This window comes from Bactrocera neohumeralis, unplaced genomic scaffold (assembly GCF_024586455.1).
Source record: "Bactrocera neohumeralis isolate Rockhampton unplaced genomic scaffold, APGP_CSIRO_Bneo_wtdbg2-racon-allhic-juicebox.fasta_v2 cluster09, whole genome shotgun sequence".
Classification (NCBI taxonomy): Eukaryota; Metazoa; Arthropoda; class Insecta; order Diptera; family Tephritidae; genus Bactrocera; species Bactrocera neohumeralis.
This window is the reverse complement of record NW_026089622.1, coordinates 23338920-23362889: the sequence shown is the minus strand read 5'-3', so window position 1 is coordinate 23362889 and position 23970 is coordinate 23338920. Positions and strand designations below refer to the sequence as shown.

Below are 23970 nucleotides of genomic sequence, written 5' to 3'. Positions count from 1 at the left end.
CCTGAAGAACAACAAAGCGGCGGGGGCCGATGGATTGCCGGCCGAGCTATTCAAACACGGCGGCGAAGAACTGATAAGGAGCATGCATCAGCTTCTTTGTAAAATATGGTCGGACGAAAGCATGCCCAACGACTGGAATTTAAGTATGCTATGCCCAATCCATAAAAAAGGAGACCCCACAATTTGCGCCAACTACCGTGGGATTAGTCTCCTCAAAATCGCATATAAGGTTCTATCGAGCATATTGTGTGAAAGATTAAAGCCCACCGTCAACAAACTGATTGGACCTTATCTGTGTGGCTTTAGACCTAATCAATAATCGATTAGATATTCACCATGCGCCAAATCTTGGAAAAGACCCGTGAAAGAGAATCGACGCATACCACCTTTTCGTCGATTTCAAACTGTTTTCTACAGCACGAAAAGGAGCTGCCTTTATGCCGCTATGTCTGAATTTGGTATCCCCATAAAACTAACACGGCTGTGTAAACTGACGTTGAGCAACACAAAAAGCCGGTCCGAGCCGGTCGTACCAAACGAGGTTTCAGACAAGGCGACTGCCTACCGTGCGACTTCTTCAACCTGCTTCTGGAGAAAATAATTCGAGCTGCAGAACTAAATAGAGAAGGTACCATCTTCTATAAGAGTGTACAGCTGCTGGCGTATGCTGATGATATTGATATCATCGGCCTCAACACCCGCGCTGTTAGTCCTGCTTTCTCCAGGCTGGACAAGGAAGAACAGAAAATGGGTCTGACAGTGAACGAGGGCAAGACGAAATATCTCCTGTCATCAAACAAACAGTCGTCGCACTCGCGACTTGGCTCTCACGTCACTTTTGACAGTCATAACTTTGAAGTTGTAGATCATTTCGTCTATTTAGGAACCAGTATTAACACCACCAACAATGCCAGCCTGGAAGTCCAACGCAGGATTGCTCTTGCCAACAGGTGCTACTTCGGACTGAGTAGGCAATTGAAAAGCAAAGTCCCCTCTCGACGAACAAAAGCTAAACTCTATAAGTCGCTCATAGTTCCCGTCCTGCTATATGGTGCAGAGGCTTGGACGATGACAGCAACCGATGAGTCGACGTTACGAGTTTTCGAGAGAAAGGTGCTGCGAAAGATTTATGGTCCTTTGCGCATTGGCCTCGGCGAATATCGCATTCGATGGAACGATGAGCTGTACGAGATATATGACGACATTGACATAGTTCAGCGAATTAAAAGACAGCGGCTGCGCTAGCTAGGTCATGTTGTCCGGATGGACGAAAACACTCCAGCTCTGAAAGTATTCGACGCAGTACCCGCCGGGGGAAGCAGAGGAAGAGGAAGACCTCCACTCCGTTGGAAGGACCAAGTGGAGAAGGACCTGGCTTCGTTTGGAATATCCAATTGGCGCCACGTAGCGAAAAGAAGAAACGACTGGCGCGCTGTTGTTAACTCGGCTATAATCGCTTAAGCGGTTTCTACGCCAATTAAGAAGAAGAAGAAGAGGTAAGGTAATGGCGGAAGGCATGAGTGCATTTTAAAAAAATTTAAATAAAGATAGCCGCACAAATAATTGAAAGAATTTTCTTTTAAAAAGTTAACTTCTAAACTATGTACTTTCTAAAGTAATGGATCTAACAATCAGCTAAAAACTGGTTTTGCTCTGGGGAACCTATGAAACCCTTTTTAGTCATCATATCGCCGACCGTGAGTATTTCGATTACTATTTACTACTCCTAATGCAAGCACCCAAATGAGGAGGAACTTTGCTGCAAACTATCTCAAGAGGATCTGACTTTTCCCCAAATGAACTACTTCTTATAATTTCCCTACATCTTTCTAATTCAGTCGTCATTTGGACCAACTGAGCCTGAGGAGCTTATTCTCCTGTTCTTTTTCAACCAATTTTATTTTTAAAATCCTATTTTCTACTACTCTCCAATAGTTCCTCCTTAAGAAGTGGCAAAGGCTCTAAAATTATATCGCGGACTTCCCTTTCTAAAAGCGGAAGCAGCTGCCCCGATGCACCGTTTGTATTTGCTTCGATTTGGGGAACAAAATCTTCTATGCCCATTTTTATGGTATTTTCAATAAAAGAATTTGGGGCGTTAAATGTTGGCTCAATAATTAAATTAATGTCCAGAACGTCTCCTGGACGAGATCTTCAAAAACACCTAAACGTTTTAGCCAACATTTACGCCTACTAAATGAAAAAAATAATAATTTACAAAATGTAACAAAATATAATAATAATATTTTATTTTAATGTACCCGTTCAATATTTAAAAATTCGATTTTATGACTATTATAACTATTCAATCAATCAAGTCGTTACTTTAAAATAATTTATTTAATTATTTGCACATGCTCGTTAGGGTCAAAATGTCTGTAACAAATTTATTTGTGTGGCGGAATTTGGTGTTTGGGAATGTGATTATTAGCGAATGCTGGATCTGTGCTAGCAGAGGTACTAGCTCGGAGTGAATACCATACCATACTTCTGGAAGCATTTTGAACAAAGTCTAATTATCAGTAAATGTAAGGAAGTGACGTAATTTGTTTCCGAAAAGCACAAATGTTTTCTTCGACGGATGATTGCCTGATTCCAGAATTAATTGGTTTCGATAAACATTTACCGGTTTAGAGACTGTGGCGGCATCTGACTCGAGTTCAGGATCTATAGAATTTATAAATTGGCGTGATAGAGCATCGGCTACCAGATTATCATTCCATGGCATGTAGTGAAGTTTTGGGTTATATCCTTCTATGAAAGCTTTCCCCTTTTTTATTTATGGGTTGATGGTCGGCGTAAATGTTTAATTCCTTGCCATCATATAAATAATCCGTAGGGCTTTTGAGGGCCCACACAATGGCTAGAAGCTCCCGCTCATTAGTGGTAAAATGCTCTTCTTTTTTATCGAGTGTTCTCGAAATCATTGTAATAGGTCTTCCTTCCTGGGAAAGCACCGCTCCCAGGGCGTGTGAAGAGGCATCGGTGGTCAGGTCGAACGCTTTTCTAAAGTCTGGATAAGCCAGCATCACGTCTTCTGACATAAGAATATTTTTTAGTTTATTAAACGCGTTCTTTTGATCTTGGTCGAATGAAATTTTTTTTTTTTTTTTATTGAGAGGCGGACATCTTACTATATTCGCCTCTAAGTATTTTAGTTAGAGGTTTTGAGGTTTAGAAATGACCGTACCCTTTACAGTTTTGTGGATTTTTTGTGGACAAGTTTTTATACCCTCATTTGATATCTGAAATCCAAGGTAGTCCAGTTCTGTTTTGAAAAGTTTCGATTTTTCCACAGAAACTCTTATATTTCTTTCTAACAAGTTCCTTAAAACGGCTTCCGCATGCAACCCACTCAACAAAAAGATGGGAAACGGTAAAGCAGATACAATTCGTTAATCGACATTAGCATTAACACTCATCGATCTACACAAGCCGCACATCAACATTTGCTGAGACACTGCGCCGCTTCAACACCTCGCTACTCTACCGAGATTATACTTTTTTTCACCTCCATTCGCGAGAACTCGATCGCCAGCTCTAGCAAGTCCGAACAGGATTCTCGCCGCCCCGTTTGTCGACACTTATTTTTATAAACATTAAATTATGTAACATTTATAATTATAAAAATTATAATTCCGTTTATGAAATTGTCAAAATACAAACAAAATTTATTTTTATCAAGCATAAAGGTCGTATTCTTTTATTCAGTCGTCCTGGGTTTCGGAAAAAATTATCACATCATCAATATAAACAAAGCAATATATGCCAATATGTTCCTTAAGGGTGTCATCAATTGCCCTCTGGAAAATGCTGGGTGCATTTTTTAGTCCAAACGGAAGACGGCTCGTACTTGCCGTTGCAGACAGATAATGCGGTTTTTTCGCGATCCCGCTCATTGAGCTCAATTTGGTGAAAATCAGACTTCAAGTCCAAGATTGCAAACGGTTGGGCTTTGCCCAAGTTTGATAATTTGAATCTCTTTCTTGTTTGGATTCGCAAATATCCCTTACAAGCGCTGTATCATTATATTAAAATCATCCCTTATGGTTACTGGAACGGATTCGGTTTGTAGCTGGAGATGACTGACATCATTGCCCTTGAGGGAGTGAATTATTTCATTGCCTGAGTCGGAGGATGGAGTCATGTGTAGAAGTTCACGCAAGTGAGGAAAGTTCTCTGATCGCCATTCACTTGGGAGTGGCCAGAAACGATTCTTTTACACATGGCTCAAGCAGCTCACTACTTCCGGTCTTTGACCAAGTATCCTCTGGGTAGCCTAAGAACATCCGTTCGAAGGCGAGCTAAAGTGAGAAGGCGAAACATTCCCTACAAGGGTTGTGCGCTGGGTTTGGGACCCGCCACGTAAAAAACACCCCCAGTGAAGAGCTACAACCAGCCTCGGATGAGAGACCCCCTTTTGATGACGACCATGGCAAACGAAATAAGGACTACGAATTGAGGGCATGCACCTGGAATGTCCGGTCCCTTAATTGGGAAGGTGCCGCTGCCCAGCTGGTTGATGTCCTCGTAAAGACAAAGGCTGACATCACCGCCCTCCAAGAAATGCGAAGGACGGGACAAGGACAGAGACGAGTAGGTCCTTGTGACATTTACTACAGTGGCCATATAAAGGAGCGCAAGTTTGGTGTAGGATTCGTGGTGGGAGAGAGACTCCGTCGCCGAGTACTATCATTCACTGCGGTGAATGAACGTCTAGCCACAATCCGCAACAAAGCGAGGTTCTTCAACATATCGCTGATTTGTGCCCACGCCCCGACGGAAGAGAAGGACGATGTGACCAAAGATGCCTTCTATGAGCGCTTGGAGCGCGCTTATGAGAGCTGCCCCCGCCACGATGTCAAAATCGTGCTTGGCGACTGTAACGCCAGGGTGGGCAAAGAAGGTATATTTGGCACTACGGTCGGTAAATTCAGCCTCCACGACGAAACATCCCCAAATGGGTTGAGGCTGATTGACTTCGCCGGGGCCCGAAATATGGTTATCTGTAGTACTAGATTCCAGCATAAGAAGATTCATCAAGCTACCTGGCTGTCTCCGGATCGAAAAACTACCAACCAGATCGATCATGTTGTGATAGACGGAAGACACGTCTCCAGTGTTTTAGATGTGCGTGCGCTCCGAGGTCCTAACATCGACTCGGACCACTATCTTGTTGCAGCTAAGATTCGCACCCGCCTCTGTGCAGCAAAAAACGCGCGCCACCAAACACAAGGAAGGTTCGACGTCGAGAAGCTGCAATCACAACAGACAGCCGAACGATTTTCTACTCGGCTTGCACTCCTGCTCTCTGAGAGCACTCGTCAACAACTCGATATAAGGGAACTGTGGGACGGCATTTCAAACTCCTTACGTACAGCTGCAACCGAAGCCATTGGTTTTCGGAAAGTGCAAAAGAGCAGCTGGTACGACGAGGAGTGCCGCGTCGCAGCGGAGAGAAAACAGGCTGCCTACCTCGCAACGTTACGATCGACCACTACACGTGCGGGATGGGATAGATACCGAGAGTTGAAGAGAGAAGCGAGACGCATTTGTAGACAGAAGAAGAAAGAGGCTGAAATGCGTGAGTACGAAGAGCTTGATAAGCTGGCCGACAGGGGTAATGCTCGAAAATTCTACGAAAAAATGCGGCGGCTTACGGAAGGTTTCAAGACCGGAGCGTATTCCTGTAGAACCCCCAAAGGTGATCTAGTCACTGATGCCCAGAGCATACTTAAATTATGGAGGGAACACTTCTCCAGCCTGCTGAATGGCAGTGAACGCACAACACCGGGAGAAGGAGAACCCGATTCCCCAATCGATGACGATGGAGCAGACGTTCCATTACCTGACCATGAAGAAGTTCGAATAGCAATTGCCCGCCTGAAGAACAACAAAGCGGCAGGGGCCGACGGACTACCGGCCGAGCTATTCAAGCACGGCGGCGAAGAACTGATAAGGTGCATGCATCAGCTTCTTTGTAAAATATTGTCGGACGAAAGCATGCCCAACGATTGGAATTTAAGTGTGCTATGCCCAATCCATAAAAAAGGAGACCCCACAATCTGCGCCAACTACCGTGGGATTAGCCTCCTCAACATCGCATATAAGGTTCTATCGAGCGTATTGTGTGAAAGATTAAAGCCCACCGTCAACAAACTGATTGGACCTTATCAGTGTGGCTTCAGACCTGGCAAATCAACAACCGACCAGATATTCACCATGCGCCAAATCTTGGAAAAGACCCGTGAAAGGAGAATCGACACACACCACCTCTTCGTCGATTTCAAAGCTGCTTTCGACAGCACGAAAAGGAGCTGCCTTTATGCCGCGATGTCTGAATTTGGTATCCCCGCAAAACTAATACGGCTGTGTAAACTGACGTTGAGTAACACCAAAAGCTCCGTCAGGATCGGGAAGGACCTCTCCGAGCCGTTCGATACCAAACGAGGTTTCAGACAAGGCGATTCCCTATCGTGCGACTTTTTCAACCTGCTTTTGGAGAAAATAGTTCGAGCCGCAGAACTAAATAGAGAAGGTACCATCTTTTATAAGAGTGTACAGCTGTTGGCGTATGCCGATGATATTGATATCATCGGCCTCAACACCCGCGCCGTTAGTTCTGCTTTCTCCAGGCTGGACAAGGAAGCACAGAAAATGGGTCTGGCAGTGAACGAGGGCAAGACGAAATATCTCCTGTCATCAAACAAACAGTCGTCGCATTCGCGACTTGGCACTCACGTCACTGTTGACAGTCATAACTTTGAAGTCGTAGATAATTTCGTCTATCTTGGAACCAGCGTAAACACCACCAACAATGTCAGCCTAGAAATCCAACGCAGGATAACTCTTGCCAACAGGTGCTACTTCGGACTGAGTAGGCAATTGAGAAGCAAAGTCCTCTCTCGACAAACAAAAACCAAACTCTATAAGTCACTCATAATTCCCGTCCTGCTGTATGGTGCAGAGTCTTGGACGATGTCAACAACGGATGAGTCGACGTTGCGAGTTTTCGAGAGAAAAGTTCTGCGAAAGATTTATGGTCCTTTGCGCGTTAGCCACGGCGAATACCGCATTCGATGGAACGATGAGCTGTACGAGATATACGACGACATCGACATAGTTCAGCGAATTAAAAGACAGCGGCTACGCTGGCTAGGTCATGTTGTCCGGATGGACGAAAACACTCCAGCTCTGAAAATATTCGACGCAGTACCCGCCGGGGGAAGCAGAGGAAGAGGAAGACCTCCACTCCGTTGGAAGGACCAAGTGGAGAAGGACCTGGCTTCGCTTGGAATATCCAATTGGCGCCACGTAGCGAGAAGAAGAAACGACTGGCGCGCTGTTGTTAACTCGGCTATAATCGCTTAAGCGGTTTCTACGCCAATTAAGAAGAAGAAGAAGAGTCGTATTTAATAAAGTTTTCCATTAGATTAATATTTGTGAGCACCCTATTTAGTAAGTCTAGACCGACGATTCCGTCGAACATATTTAAATCAGGTAAAATAAAAAAATCTGACACTACGCCGAATAAGTGCACCTTGAATTTTTTTTTAATATTGGTGAATCCATTTATGGATTTCATTTTAAATTTCTTATTGACTGGCTTTATCTATTTAAGACCCTCTAGAGCAGTGATTCCCAAACTTATTTTGTCTACTGCCCACTTTGAGAATAAATACTGTTTTAGCGCCCCCATTGTTTCACCTATTTAAAAACCACTATAACTTCAAATTAAATTAATTAATTATTGTGACCTATATATGTATATTAACGGAGAATTCTAAACGAAACTTTTACTATAACCCGCAACTTGAAACCTAAGCGCAATAGGTAACATACAACGGCGCTTAGGTCTCAAGTTAACTCTTACGGGCTCCACCTGCCAATAAGAATGATTATTGAAACACAACTTTATAGTATTAAAGCAGAGAATCTTTTAAATTTTTTAATCTTTTAATAAAACTAAAATAATCGATCCTTATATAAAAACTAATGTGAAGGATAAATCTGATGCTGTTTAATAAGTCCACGTTCACACAAATATGACGATTCGAATGCTATCAAGAATCGTTGAACGATTGACCACAATCCAGGGTACATTTGCTGGATCGGTTTTTGTAGCCAAAATTCTTGGTAACCATTTTTGAACTTGATTTTTATTTCCTCGTCTGTTGTCAATTCTATAAGTTCTTCTTTCAGCCAAGGTGACATTGCTGTGTTGACATTTGAAAACGGATCCAACACCCAGTCTGGTATTTCCAAGTTCAAAATGTCCTGGTATCGTTCGGTGAAGTCAATGTGGAGGTTTTCCAAATGTTGGCAGTAGGCAAACAATTCGTCGTTACTGCATGATACTGATAAATTCGGAAAATTGTGAAGCTCACGTCTGCCCAGATTCTTTTTGTGTAAAAGCAGTTTGGCTGCGAAAGCAGCAACGACGTTTTTTGTTTTAATTAAATTTAGTGTATCGCCTTGCAGTTGGAGATTCATGTCGTTGAACAATTTATACAGGTCTCTGTCATGTAAGCTATATCATTCTCTAATGTTATGAGGTTGTCTTGCAATTCTGTATCTTTAGTTTCCAAAAACTCTATAACAGAGTCAAACAGGTTGTAAAATCGAGTCAGACAATTGCCTCTTGATAGCCAACGAACTTCAGTATGAAACAACAAACGGTTGAAATTCTCGTCGTTAGTAACACATCTGATGACATAATCTATCATTCAAAGAGCTGTTGCGGTTTTTATTGACTACTTTGATGACATATTGCAGTGATTGAAATAGTTTTTCACTTAAGTTTCTAGCAACTAAATGTTGTCTATGAATAACGCAATGTACACCAATGACATCTGGAATTTTATTTTTTAAGTACGCTATGAAGCCTTTATGTCACCCTGTCATAGCCGGAGCGCCATCCGTAGCAACTGAAATAATATTTTTCAAAGGAATTTCTTTCCCATCGCAAAACTTTTCCAATATATTGAATATGGTTTCGCCTTTTCGTTCGGTCTCTAAATTTCTATCAAATAATAGTTCTTCACATATTTTCTCATCTTTAATAAAACTCACGTAAGACAACAACAATGCTTCATTAGTTAGTAGTTCTTCACATATTTTCTCATCTTCAATAAAACTCACGTAAGACAACAACAATGCTTCATTAGTTGGTAAAGTGGACTCATCCAGCTGAATTGAAAACTGACTTGACCTCAGGTGATCGTATATGATTCTTTAATGTTTTCAGCCATTTCATCAATTCGTTTTTGCACAGAATTATTACTCAAAGGAATTTTTCGGATAATATCTGCGGCCGGTTTATGAAGCACGGTAGTTATTACTTCATTTATTGCTGCCAATATTAACTCTTCTCCGATGTTATGTGGTTTGCCTTTTTGAGCAAGCAAAAAAGAGATATTGTACGAAGCTCGAAGTCCGTCGTCATCTTGCTTAGCAATAGCCGAAAATAGTTTTGCTACATTTGGCTGAGTATTATGCTTCTTCTCTTCTCTTCTTAATTGGCCTAGACACCGCTTACGCGATTATAGCCGAGTTAACAACAGCGCGCCAGTCGTTTCTTCTTTTCGCTACCTGGCGCCAATTGGATATTCCAAGCGTAGCCAGGTCCTTCTCCAACTGGTCCTTCCAACGGAGTGGAGGTCTTCCTCTTCCTCTGCTTCCCCAGGCGGGTACAGCGTCGAATACTTTCAGAGCTGGAGTGTTTCCGTCCATTCGGACAACATGACCTAGCCAGCGTAGCCGCTGTCTTTTAATTCGCTGAACTATGTCAATGTCGTCATATATCTCGTACAGCTCATCGTTCCATCGAATGCGATATTCGCCGTGGCCAACGCGCAAAGGACCATAAATCTTTCGCAGAACTTTTCTCTCGAAAACTCGCAACGTCGACTCATCAGTTGTTGACATCGTCCAAGCCTCTGCACCATATAGCAGGACGGGAATTATGAGTGACTTATAGAGTTTTGTTTTTGTTTGTCGAGAGAGGACTTTGCTTCTCAATTTCCTACTCAGTCCGAAGTAACACCTGTTGGCAAGAGTTATCCTGCGTTGGATTTCTGGGCTGACGTTGTTGGTGGTGTTTACGCTGGTTCCAAGATAGACGAAATTATCTACGGCTTCAAAGTTATGACTGTCAACAGTGACGTGAGTTCCAAGTCGCGAGTGCGACGCCTGTTTGTTTGATGACAGGAGATATTTCGTTTTGCCCTCGTTCACTGCCAGACCCATTTGTCTTTGCTTCCTTGTCCAGTCTGGAGAAAGCAGAACTAACGGCGCGGGTGTTAAGGCCGATGATATCAATATCATCGGCATACGCCAGCAGCTGTACACTCTTATAAAAGATGGTACCTTCTCTATTATGCTCTGCAGCTCGAACAATTTTCTCCAGAAGCAGGTTGAAAAAGTCACACGATAAGGAATCGCCTTGTCTGAAACCTCGTTTGGTATCGAACGGCTCGGAGAGGTCCTTCCCGATTCTGACGGAGCTTTTGGTGTTGCTCAACGTCAGCTTACACAGCCGTATCAGTTTTGCGGGGATACCAAATTCAGACATCGCGGCATAAAGGCAGCTCCTTTTCGTGCTGTCGAAAGCAGCTTTGAAATCGACGAAGAGGTGGTGTGTGTCGATTCTTCTTTCACGGGTCTTTTCCAAGATTTGGCGCATGGTGCATATCTGGTCGGTTGTTGATAAGGAGCATACATCAGCTTCTTTGTAAAATATGGTCGGACGAAAGCATGCCCAATGATTGGAATTTAAGTGTGCTATACTCAATCCATAAGAAAGGTGACCCCACAATGCTTCTTCTCTAGGTCTTGAAAATATGCTACATTCTTGTCTCTCTTATCTGGATGCATTTTATTCAAATGATCTTGCAGTCTTGAAGGCTTCATTGCTTCATTCGAAAATGTTTTTAGACATAGAAGACACAAGGGCGAGGATGGGTTTGTGGGATTTTCAATGAATCCGAATTTAATGTATTCCGCACAGTATTGCCGTCTCTTCTTTTTTACTTCCGACATTGTTTTGCTTTGAGAAATACGTTTAACTTCGCGAGTAGTGTAAAGGAGGCGTAAGTAATGCTCATCTATTGCGCGCAAAACCACAAATGAATATAAAATAAATATTATATTGTTTATATAGGAAAGCTTAAGTACAATTATTATATAGTAGTCCAAAAATATGAATTCTTATTTTCCTAGAAATACATTTGTAAAAAAAAGATCTTTCTCCTTTTCTTATTATCTTATTTTTCCCAGAAATACATTTGTAAAAACAAGGGTCTTTATCCTTTTTTTATTTTCCCCAGATATACATTTTAAGAAAGGATAAAGATCCTTTTTTTATTTTCCACATAAAAGATTTAAGGAGTTCAAAAGCTCAAAACGTGCGTTACATCAGCTACCTACCCGACGTCATTTCGAAAGTGATAAAATAAATTATTCAAGAGCTCAAAGCATTCGCTACATCAGCTCGAACCTACCTACCCTACACCTTTGCGCAAATGATTATATTATGATAGCAAATGCCCACATACAGATTTGGCAATGGCAATAGCAATATGTTTGACAGTTAGTATTCTATAAATTCTATCCTGTCGAGATGCCCCGTTATGAAACGGAGCGACCGATTGACATGATTTTAATTTTTTCTATATTCAATAAAATAGGATAGATATATGAACTACGCGGAGAGAAATATAGAACCGAGTTTGAGCAATCTTTTAATTCATATTCGTTGATGTTCACAAGTTGTTGTTGAGAGTCGAGAGCTCATGTAGTCGTTATCTAAGAGACCTCCTAGCTGCAGCGCCCACAAGGGGGCGTTATCGCCCACTTTGGGAAACACTGCTTTATATTTTGTAGATTGGGAAGAATCGTTGAACGCGTTTGAATTAGCGAGGATGAAACCGATTGTTCGTCATCAGCCATGTTAGGCGCAGTGGCTTGACCGTTGCGCATTTGAAGACACGAAATCAAATATATATGTATATACGAGTACCTGCAGTGAAGAATGTGATGCTGTTGTTATAGATGTATCAAAAGCAGATTAGCAATCCGATGAAACTGTACTGTAAATAGTCCCGTATCCTTGCACGGAGACTGAGACGAGTTGACGTACTGTCGGTAACTTCGACGGATGTTGATGAGAAGATCTGTAACGTACGCTAATAAAAACACGTGTAATATTTATGTATGATTACAGCCAGAATTGCTATTTGCGCTTGCCCGGGTACAATAATCTAATTATCCGTTAATTCAAGTTGTTGGATACCGTTACACAGCTTATTGATGAGATGATGTGGACAAATTCCATGTGATTAAACAAACTCAGAGCCATCTCTTGCCAGAATTACACAAAAATAATTACTTAAATTAACTTTGGCATTAATCTATTGGCTTTTCTTGATCGAAAAATTTAATACAGAACATACATACATATGTCCTGTCGCGGTCGCCAAATTATAGAGGAGCCCAATAACAGATTAATGTCCGGTTAATAATTTAGTTTTATTTAATTTGGGTTTTAATTAATTTAATAATGTCTTAATACTTTATTATGCTAGCACCGGTTTTTTACCTTATTGTGTCTAATTTTCTCATTAGCTATGTAAGCTTATGTGTATATTTTATGAGGGCGTAGGTATGAAATACGTATGTTTGTGCGTATATACTATATATAAGTATGTACCTGCTTGCAAAGTTCAAGCGAAAATGAGCATATATAAAATCCGATTATGTACATGGATGTAAGAATTGATGAGCATATGCATAAGCGGTACTCTCCCAAAGGAGAATATGCTAGTTCACGGTCATCCGATTTTGCACAGTAACATGATTCTGACCAAACACATACCATATTCTCAAATTCTTGTAGGGTTTACATAGGCAGTGTATAAAAATAATTTTAATTACCTAATTTGTATACTTACCAAATATATATTTACATATTACATACATGACATAGATAAAAACCATTAAATTGTCAAACATAATAGAGGGATTCTCTTCGCTTAAGAAATGGTCGAGAAAATTTCCTGCGTTCAATTCTCTTGTGCTAGTATGCAGCTCTAAAGAAATCTAAAACTAATTTTTAATACATTTTTTGAATAAAATGCGTTTCTTGAAGGAAAATCAAAGTAATCATTAAATTCATCCTACACTTAGTTAAAATCAATATTATTAAATATATGTATAGGCTGTTCACGATAAGGTGGTTATCGGGTTATGTGATTAAGTAAACAACAACGAAATGCCCTATGACAAAATAACCAACTTTGGCCAACCTAGGCCCTTGTTTACAGATTATGTGGTTGTTTGCTTGTTTTGCTTATTTGGAATTTAACTAAATGGCAGCACAAAAAATTAATAAAACTAAGCGAATTGCATTTCCATTTCTTAGATTTTCTTATTGGAACTGCTGTTTTTTGTTTACAATCAGCACATTAAAACCGGAATAAAAAGCATCAATAATCACCAAAAATCATCAAAGTAATTAAATCACAAAGTACAATATAAATATAAATTTTTTGACATTTATTTATACTCCAATTTTAGTGTCTACAGAAATACGAAAGCGCCGGCGAAAAAAGGACGTGAAAAAATGGACGGAAGCCGAAATTAAAACAGTGCTGTGCTATATGCAGGAACACCGAAACATCGAGGCGAGTTTTCGACAAATTAGTTATATATTTTGATTTAATTACATCTCCTTTAATTTCAGAAACCAACAGCGATAATCTATTATAGTAAGTTGCTTGCAGTAACAAATATTTAAGCGACATGGAAGATTCTAAAATGTAAGGTTCGGTATTTAAAAAGCCAAATGAAATCGGCAGAACACTGGCTAAATTCCACGGGCGCTGGAGTAGAGGATGGCGATGTAGAGCTGACAGTGATGGGTACATTTTATATACATATGTATATTTTAATATCAACTTTATAATTAAATGGTTATCAATGATTTGCTTTATTACAGATAAAGTGCTTAAAAGTTGTCCGCATTACAAACAATTAGCGGACATTTTTGCTACGGAGAGGGAAGCTGAGGTGGTGATAATGAGCTCCTCTGCAATGGAACTCGACTCTGTGGAAAATGTTGTGGATAATTTGGAAGACCTCGCAGGAAGAACATGACATTTCTGAATTGGCATCTGGCTCATCTGCGGCCAGCCCGTTTGCAAAAAAAATTAAGGCCAAACACCAACACACTGCCATTGATAAACTGGCTGCATTAGAATCTGAACGAATGAGCTTCAGAGAAAAACAGCTTCAATTTGAAATTGAAAAATTCAATTGGATGAAAGAAGCTGAAGCAAACAAAAATGAAAATGAAAAGAAAAAAATTTAATACGATTTCCAACTCACAAAAATGGAGTTGGAGCAAAATGAAAAAATGAGAAAATTGGAAATATAAATAAAATATAAAAATAATAATTATAATATAATATAATAACCAATAAACAAATAAATAATTTTCTTACTTGTTATTAAAACAAAAATATGAATTTTTATTCAAAAATTAAATTGTATAGTGCTTGTCTTTTTAGTTCGCGGGTAGGTGCAACAATAGCATCTCCATCATATTGGCATCCATGGGCTTCGACACTTTGGCTTTCAAAGTGTGAAGAATTTCGTCCTTCCAAGAGTATGTTGTGCAGCACACAGCAGACAAGTACCCATTTATTAAAAAATGTTTGACTCTTTCGGTCTTTTATTTTTATCCGTATTTGTTTCAAACTACAAAACTTTTCTTTAAGTATACCGAAACAATTTTAAACTCTAACACGATACTGGCTGTGTATTTTGTTGAATTTAGCTTGTCTTTAGAGTCTGCTAAAAAAGAATTGCTTCGGTATGGTGTTATTAAATGTTTTGTCAACTTATACGCAGAATTGCCCACTTCTCAATGTAATATGCGTAACTTATGGTCACATACGATTTGCAATTTGATAGAGTATATTCGTTGCCGAGAAAAATACACCTCATGATTTTTATTCGGCTTTTAGGCCAGTTTAATCTCGCTACCGTCAATGTAACCAATGCAATATGGTAATTCGCAAAATCTTTGGAAAACAAGTTCCCGGTGCTCTGCCGGTCCAGGCCAATGAATGAATTGGGGTAGTTTATTACAAATTGCCGAAAAAACTTTTTTGGTGGTATTGGTCAATGTACCTCCATCTCCCACACCAAAAGTTGTAGCGATTTTACGTACAGAAGCACTTTCACCCGATGAACCTAACTGGAGCAATACGATTGCGAGTTGCAAATCTACAGGTATTTGTAAAGTTGAATTATTAAAGTTCATATCATTAGAAAATATTTCTGGGAGATGAGCCAATTGGCATTTGCTGACGCGCAGCATTTGTAAAAGTCTTTCATCGTCAAAAGAACACAGTACATTTTCTCGCCAATGAATAGATTTCGGAACATGTAATTCATCTCCCCGTCTACTAGAGATGATTAAAGATATATCCTCTAGCAGTTCATCTAGTACTTCATCCATTGCATTGTGACACTGTTTAAGGTGCAAGATGTCTGCAAATTTTATACAAACAATTTTTTGAACTCTTAGAATTTGAATTATTTAATAAGCACATACCTTCAATAAAGTCCATTTCCTGAATAGCAGAACTTATTTTAAATTCGATTATTTCGCTTTTTAAACTTTGCTAGGCATTTTATAAGTAGGAATTTCATTGAACTAAAATTGTAAACAATGAACAGCTGTTTGTGTAAAAATAAGTAATAATAATAATACATAGAATGTTCATGGAACATAAAGGTTATTTTTAATCCAATAATCACACAACCCGATTACCACCTTACCGTGAACAGCTTAATAGTTTATTTTGGAAATTTTCATAAGACTTCCTAATCTTCATTCATATTCCTTAAATTGCAGTGAAAATATTTATATACATACTTACACTTCTTCTTCTTCTTAATTGGCGTAGACACCGCTTTCGCGATTATAGCCGAGTTAACAACAGCGCGCCAGTCGTTTCTTCTTTTCGCTACGTGGCGCCAATTGGATATTCCAAGCGTAGCCAGGTCCTTCTCCACCTGGTCCTTCCAACGGAGTGGAGGTCTTCCTCTTCCTCTGCTTCCCCCGGCGGGTACAGTGTCGAATACTTTCAGAGCTGGAGTGTTTCCGTCCATTCGGACAACATGACCTAGCCAGCGTAGCCGCTGTCTTTTAATTCGCTGAACTATGTCAATGTCGTCATATATCTCGTACAGCTCATCGTTCCATCGAATGCGATATTCGCCGTGGCCAACGTGCAAAGGACCATAAATCTTTCGCAGAACTTTTCTCTCGAAAACTCGCAACGTCGACTCATCAGTTGTTGACATCGTCCAAGCCTCTGCACCATATAGCAGGACGGGAATTATGAGTGACTTATAGAGTTTGGTTTTTGTTTGTCGAGAGAGGACTTTGCTTCTCAATTGCCTACTCAGTCCGAAGTAGCACCTGTTGGCAAGAGTTATCCTGCGTTGGATTTCTAGGCTGACATTGTTGGTGGTGTTTACGCTGTTTCCAAGATAGACGAAATTATCTACGGCTTCAAAGTTATGACTGTCAACAGTGACGTGAGAGCCTAGTCATTAATATCTGCAGCTCGAATTATTTTCTCCAGTAGCAGATTGAGGAAGTCGCACTCCTCCATAATTTTAGTACTCTTTGGGCATCGGTGACTAGATCACCTTTGGGGGTTCTAAAAGGGTATGCTCCGGACAGTTTCTTTTTCTGCCTACAAATGCGTCGCGCTTCCCTCTTCAACTCCCATCCCGCACGTGTTGTGGTCGATCGTAACGTTGCGAGGTGGGCAGCCTGTTTTCTAACCGCTGCAACACGGTACTCCTCGTCGTACCAGCTGTTCCTTTGATTTTCCGAAAAGCAATGGTGTCGGTTGCAGCTGTACGTAACGAGCTTGAAATGCCGTCCCACAGTTCCCCTATACCGAGTTGATGACGAGTGCTCTCACAGAGTAGGAGTGGAAGTAGAGTAGAAAATCGTTCGGCTGACTGTTCTGATTGTAGCTTCTCGATGTCGAACCTTCCTTGTGTTTGTTGACGTGCGTTTTTTGCTGGTCAGAGGTGGGTTCGAATCTTGGCTGCAACAAGATAGTGGTTCGAGTCGATGTTAGAACATCGGAGCGTGCGCGCATCTAAAATACTGGAGACATGTCTTACGTCTATCACAACATGATAAATCTGTTTTTCAATCCGGAGATAGCCAGGTAGCTTGATGAATTTTTTCATGCTGGAATCTTGTACTACAGATAACCATATTTCGGGCCCCGGTGAAGTGGATCAGTCTCAACCCATTTGGGGATGTTTCATCGCGGTGGCCGAATTTACCATTCGTAGTGCCAAATATGCATTATTTATCCACCCTGTAGATAAAGTCGCCAAGCACGATTTTGATATCGTGGCGGGGGCAGCACTCCAAGCGCTCATAAAGGGCATATTCAGTCACATCGTCTTTCTTTTCCGTCGGACCGTGGGCGCAAATCAGCGATATGATGAAGAACTTCGCTTTGATGTAGATTGTGGCTAGACGTTCATCCACCGGGATGAATGACAGTACTCGGCGACGAAGTCTTTCTCCCACCACTACTCCTACACCGAATTTGCGCTCCTTTATATGGCCACTGTAGTAAATGCCACAAGGACCTACTTGCCTCAGTCCTTGTATTGGCAATGGTATTTCTTGGTGCATGCTCAAAATCGTGATATTTTTCATTGGGTGCAGCTTGCCTTCAAACGGATGTTCTTAGGCTACCCAGAGGATACTTAGTCCAAGACCGGAAGTCGTTAGCTGCTTGAGCCATATGTAAAAGAATCCAAGTGAATGGTGATCAGATAACTTTTCTCACTTGCGTGAACTTCTACACATGACTCCATCTTTCATTCTTCAACTTTCATAAGCAAATCAAGTAAAAACTGATCCCTAGTGATTAAAGGTTTTTCTCTATCACTGATTTGAAGACAAACGGTTCGATTCGTGAAGATGAATCGTACTGACAGAATGAAACAGAGTAACAAATGAATACTCGATTATGAACAAAAATTTATTAATCGCTGTAGTTCTCCGGTGTGTATTCATTATTTTTTTGCGTAGAATTCCTAAATTCGTTGGTGATCTTCAGCCACACTTACAAGTAAAACCATACGGTCCAACACTGGGGTAATATCAATTTCTTCGGGTATTGCGGTGTTTTAAAAAAAAGAGTGAGCTGTCAGTTGACAGCTGGCAGATGTGAAACGTCGGAATTATTTTATACAAGTAATAGGTTAAAAAGGGCAGAATACGACAGGAACTAAATATGGTACACAATGAAAGAATACAATATTATGAATTTTTTCCAGAAAATGATGACAGATAGTTTATTCAATAAACATTTATTTTCTTTATATACAAAATTTTATCCAAATATTTGTTTAAAATCACGTCAACTCAATTATTTTCATTAGTGACTTCCGTAATAGTTACATTTGAAGTTGCCTCTGACGGTATTACTGTGACAATTGGTCGATGATAACTGAAGTATGTATGTTACAAAAGTATTAGACATCACATTATCAAAATATCTAATAAATACAGCATCTATTGTTGTTTCATATCTTGTAGTATATTCTCTCGGATTGTTGTTTATTTCCAACTGAAATTCTTCTTGGAGGAACGATATTAATGGCATATACCCATATCGATATGATTGCCGCCGTGGCGATACAGGTCGTGGTTACGATCACCACGCTATATTATTATTATAATAGAATACATGGAAGATACGCAGTCTATATGTAGCAGAGAACGTTTATCATAGAGAAGGTTCACGGCGCGGAGAACGAAAAATATTTTTGGCTAAGTCGGTCAAGATGAGGGAGTTTCACCACTGCCAGCTCAACAGGAGAAATCTTAACACTTGCGCTTGAGCAGAGCTGAGCATTATAGCTGTATATAGCTGTTACAGACGTATGTTAGCTCTTTTGCTTATATTTTTATACGTTTATATGCAAATATGTATGTGTATTCATATGAATTCTTTTTGTGCATATGTATTTATGAATACAGGTGCAATTGAATACATTTAAATTAATTAACTTAATAGTAATATTCGTAGTTAATATGAAAATAAGGCCTATTTTTAATTATTTCTGATATTTGATATATTCTTTTTTTATCTTTTATCCACATGTATCATGGCAATATTCCCTTCGCGAATTCAAATCATATTATCACTTATCATTAATAACAAGTGCGCTCTGATCAATTGTACATATGTAAATATGCTCGCATGACATTGGCACACAAATAATGCATAAACAAACTTTCATACAGATATGCGTACACATGTAGATATGTCACCCGCAAAAATTACAAACATTGTTTTAGAAAAACAACAATTGTCTCAAATACCATCAGCTGCGACTCAAGTCAATATGGCAGCCAAACAGTCGATGCCCAAATTTGTAGAAAAACACACAACAGCAATATTTTCATTCATGAACTCAAGCGCACTTTCAAAAGAGGAACTCGCGTCATTCATAAAAGCACACACAATTACATATCCCCAGGCATGCCTTTGCCTACAAGCGTATTTTCGCCACGGTGTGTAAAGCTAAAAATTATAAATTGAACAACTTTCTGATGTTTCTCCACAGAAAAAGTGAGAAAAGCGGCTATTGTCGATTTATAATATTTGCCAATCCTAAAATATTTTTCCGTGGCTGGCAAAAATTTGTTGGTAAAGCTGTTAGAGTAGCAAAGGAAGCAGTGGCAATTGGCGATCGTTCGTTTGTGTTTTCGGCACAGATTTTTGCAAGCCGCGTAAAAATATACATATATATATATATGCTACATTTAGACTACGTATAGACTGCGAATCGCCCATATATTCCATAATAATAATATAGCGTGGTGATCGTAACCACGGCCACGGCGACAATCTAGAACATTTTTTGGCTGAGTCAACTCAATCAAAGTTATTTGAAGTTAAAGTCCAACAAAAAACTATAAGAAATGATTTCCACTTATCATCTTATATTACAAATTGATGGCTTAAAAACATAATAAATCATATTTTTCGATTTATCTAATTTATATTTAATTAATTCATAAAAGAAATTCATGCAATCTTGTCATGCATAAATTTTATCGTTAAAATTTATTTAAAAGCTTGGTACACTGCTCCATCCGCGATTCTGGCACCATACAATGACATGACCTTCATCCAAGACTTAGTTGAGTCATGGATAATATGATACGAGACTCTCACATTGGCTCTCATGTTTCCCTCAAACGCGTTCCCTGATTATTTGACAGCCAAGGAGATCAGGGAATTTTTGACAGGTGATTTCAGAAAAGGCGGGATGCCAGAAGTAAAGCGCTATAATTACTTGACGATATTAGTGTGAAATGAAATTTCATTGAACTGTGCGAACATATTTTGGCAAAATAAATGTTTATGTAAATTTATTAATGATTTTGCATTTTAGCTTTTATATATGTATGCATTTTCAAAGTGTTTTATTTAGTGTTTTGTATAATTTATTACATACTCAATATAATGTTTTTCAGCAGTGGCATCATTGACAAATGTTATAAAAAATGCGAGTTTTGACAGCTCTCTCTCGAATCAAAGAGTCTCGTATCATATTATCCATGGTTGAGTATAAAACTGTGAACAGCTCCGTATCAACAGCAGCTTGTTCAAAAATGAAAAATCACCTGTGGTATTTGAGTGAACAGTTGGCCATTATTTCTCTTTTTGATGATAATGTGCCTCTACCCATAAAACAAAAAATGATTCAGGCTTTGAATAAAAAAGATATAAACACTGATCCAAAAAAAAAGATTTTAAATTGAGCCAGGAAATTCAGACCAATTCTTATCAGTTGATCTGATTGACTTTATTTCGAAAAAGTCAATGACTATATTTCAAACATTCGATTCACCTACTGACTGCATTGACAAAAATGTGGAATCTTGGTCACATGATGAAAGCTATAAAAAGAATCAGACATTTTTTAAGCTTCTCAGCGTGGTCAATGATGTAGCAGAAAGAGGTTTTGCTTTGATAGAGGAGTACAACAAATGTCCTTCTAAAAATGAAGAACAATTGCAATATTTATTGCAAGTTGTTAAAAATCACCGACAAAAATTTCCCGATTGTAAGAAAAAGACTTTAGTTTAATTTTGAAATAATCAATATGTAAGAGATATGAAATAAAAAGTTGTGTTGCAATCGAAAAATTACTGAAAAATGGCTTTTAGTTATTTACATTTCCTGAGAGTCACGAGCAAATAGGACACATTATTTCTTCAGGCAACGATTAATGTTTCTAAGTCATCACTCACACAGAGAATAGTTCAAAGTTTTTGTTTAAATTAAGTACTTAAAAAATTAATTTTTTTAAACGATTATCGATATTTTGTGAAAATTCTATGGTTACATTGCTAAACACTCGATAAGTTTTACGAAAAATATGACTGGTTATTTTTATTAGCCATCAATTTGTAATATAAGATGAAAAATTGTGGAAATCATTTTTTATAATTTTTTGTTGGACTTTAACTACAAATAACTTTGAATGAGTTGACTCAGTCAAAAAATGTTCTAGACCTTTTTTGTAGATCGGTAAATTTCCTATAACAATAAATGTTGATTATCGCTTACCAATTATTTGTTTATATACATTAAAAATCCAAACAAAAAAACAAAATTTCCTGTGTTATTTATATGGGAAATCTAAAATGTCGATGAGGCACCTCTTAATATTAATATTAAGAGCTCAGGTTTTACCAGAACTTGTTTTTAGTCATGTCGGATGTGATTTTCATGGTAACTAAGAAAAAAAAAATAAAAACTTTTTTGGCCCACCTTAATACATACTTATATACTAAGAATATGCTTTGATACCAAATATATCTCTTCTTAATTGGCGTAGACACCGCTTACGCGATTATAGCCGAGTTAACAACAGCGCGCCAGTCGTTTCTTCTTTTCGCTACGTGGCGCCAATTGGATATTCCAAGCGAAGCCAGATCCTTCTCCACTTGGTCCTTCCAACGGAGTGGAGGTCTTCCTCTTCCTCTGCTTCCCCCCGCGGGTACTGCGTCGAATACTTTCAGAGCTGGAGTGTTTTCATCCATCCGGACAACATGACCTAACCAGCGTAGCCGCTGTCTTTTAATTCGCTGAACTATGTCAATGTAGTCGTAAATTTCATACAGCTCATCGTTCCATCAAATGCGATATTCGCCGTGGCCAATACGCACAGGACCATAAATCTTTCGCAGAATTTTTCTCTCGAAAACTCGTAACGTCGACTCATCGGTTGTTGTCATCGCCCAAGCCTCTGCACCATATAGCAGGACGGGAATTATGAGCGACTTATAGAGTTTGGTGTTTGTTCGTCGAGAGAGGACTTTGCTTCTCAATTGCCTACTCAGTCCGAAGTGGCACCTGTTGGCAAGAGTTATCCTGCGTTGGATTTCTAGGCTGACATTGTTGGTGGTGTTTACGCTGGTTCCAAGATAGACGAAATTATCTACGACTTCAAAGTTATGACTGTCAACAGTGACTTGAGAGCCAAGTCGCGAATGCGACGACTGTTTGTTTGATGACAGGAGATATTTCGTTTTGCCCTCGTTCACTGCCAGACCCATTTTCTGAGCTTCCTTGTCCAGCCTGGAGAAAGCAGAACTAACGGCGCGGGTGTTGAGGCCGATGATATCGATATCATCGGCATACGCCAGCAGCTGTACACTCTTATAGAAGATGGTACCTTCTCTATTTAGCCAAATATATACCGAACATATATAAATTATATGCCGAGTCGGTTGCGCATAGAAAATAAACGAATCTGTAGGCGTACATTTCTTTACATTGAAATTATGTAGCATTATGTTTCTCATTTAACACCGAAAATGTTCAATTCTGCATGCATTAGTACCTAAGTATTTAATTAATGTAGGTTTAATAAGTTATATACATATTTACATATTTATTTGCTGGGCATTATATGTTTGATGGCATATTAAAAGACCAAGCGGTCGCGCAATTGCCACTGCTTCCCTTGCCGCTGTAACCATGGTATAGAGGAGTAGGGAAAGTCCTATTCACAATAGAAAAAAGAGCCATTCACAGTCCTTAACCTACCCCTCAAGTGTACGTTCACAATAAAACATCATGGCCACCTCTGGTGAATAAGGGTGGCGAGAGGTCAAAACGGGTTGCAGAAAGCGAAAATGCTATAATATAAAATTATAAAAAAAATTATACTATTTTCAATTTTTGTTATAGAATGAAGTTTAATGCTGTTATCAAAAGATTTAATTATATCTTCTTGATATAAATAAATATGCTATATATTTTTAAGCGTTGTAGTTAATTTATTCATGGACAAATTGAAAATAATTTTTGATAATGAGTGTACCAAAAGAGATAACTATTGTGGAAAAATTTGCTATTACATATCATAATAATTCGTCTGAACAGTAAAACACAATTTTTTACTGTAAGATAAATCAAGAGATAATTATAATAGCCATGTTTTCTGAATTTTAAGTATAAATTTTTGTAATCACAAACTACATACACGTTTTATATGTCAGAATTTAGCTATATGCCGGCGATCAGGAATCCTACTCGTTCCCAAATGGAGTATTTGATTATCCTAAAAGATTTACCACATTATTTTTTAGTTCTAAGCTAACTTTTTAAATAAAAAGGATTCTTAAAGAAATTATTTTTTGAATTTGCAATATCTATATAGTAGTAAAAAGTAGTTTAAATTAGCTTACGCAACACTATTTTGCCATGCTCAGTAGCAATACTGGCATAGTATTTAAAAAAATAACTGATTGTTCGAAATATATTCCGTTTGAAATTATTCAAATCGATAATAACTTGTTTGGCCCAATTAAAAATACAACTCAAA

The 23970-nt window shown here is 39.0% G+C and overlaps 1 long non-coding RNA gene across 3 annotated transcripts; it reads left to right on the top strand.

The window, feature by feature from the left end:
* Positions 1 to 11609: 11609 nt before the first annotated feature.
* LOC126764265 (uncharacterized) lies at positions 11610 to 14491 on the top strand. 3 transcript variants are annotated; one of them, XR_007667848.1, is made up of 4 exons: positions 11610 to 12334; positions 13421 to 13509; positions 13576 to 13919; positions 13997 to 14491. It is a non-coding gene; the product is annotated as an uncharacterized LOC126764265 (long non-coding RNA). The 3 variants fall into 3 exon arrangements; XR_007667847.1 differs by having other exon boundaries at positions 11611 to 12180; XR_007667846.1 differs by having other exon boundaries at positions 11614 to 13509.
* The last annotated feature ends 9479 nt before the right edge of the window (positions 14492 to 23970 follow it).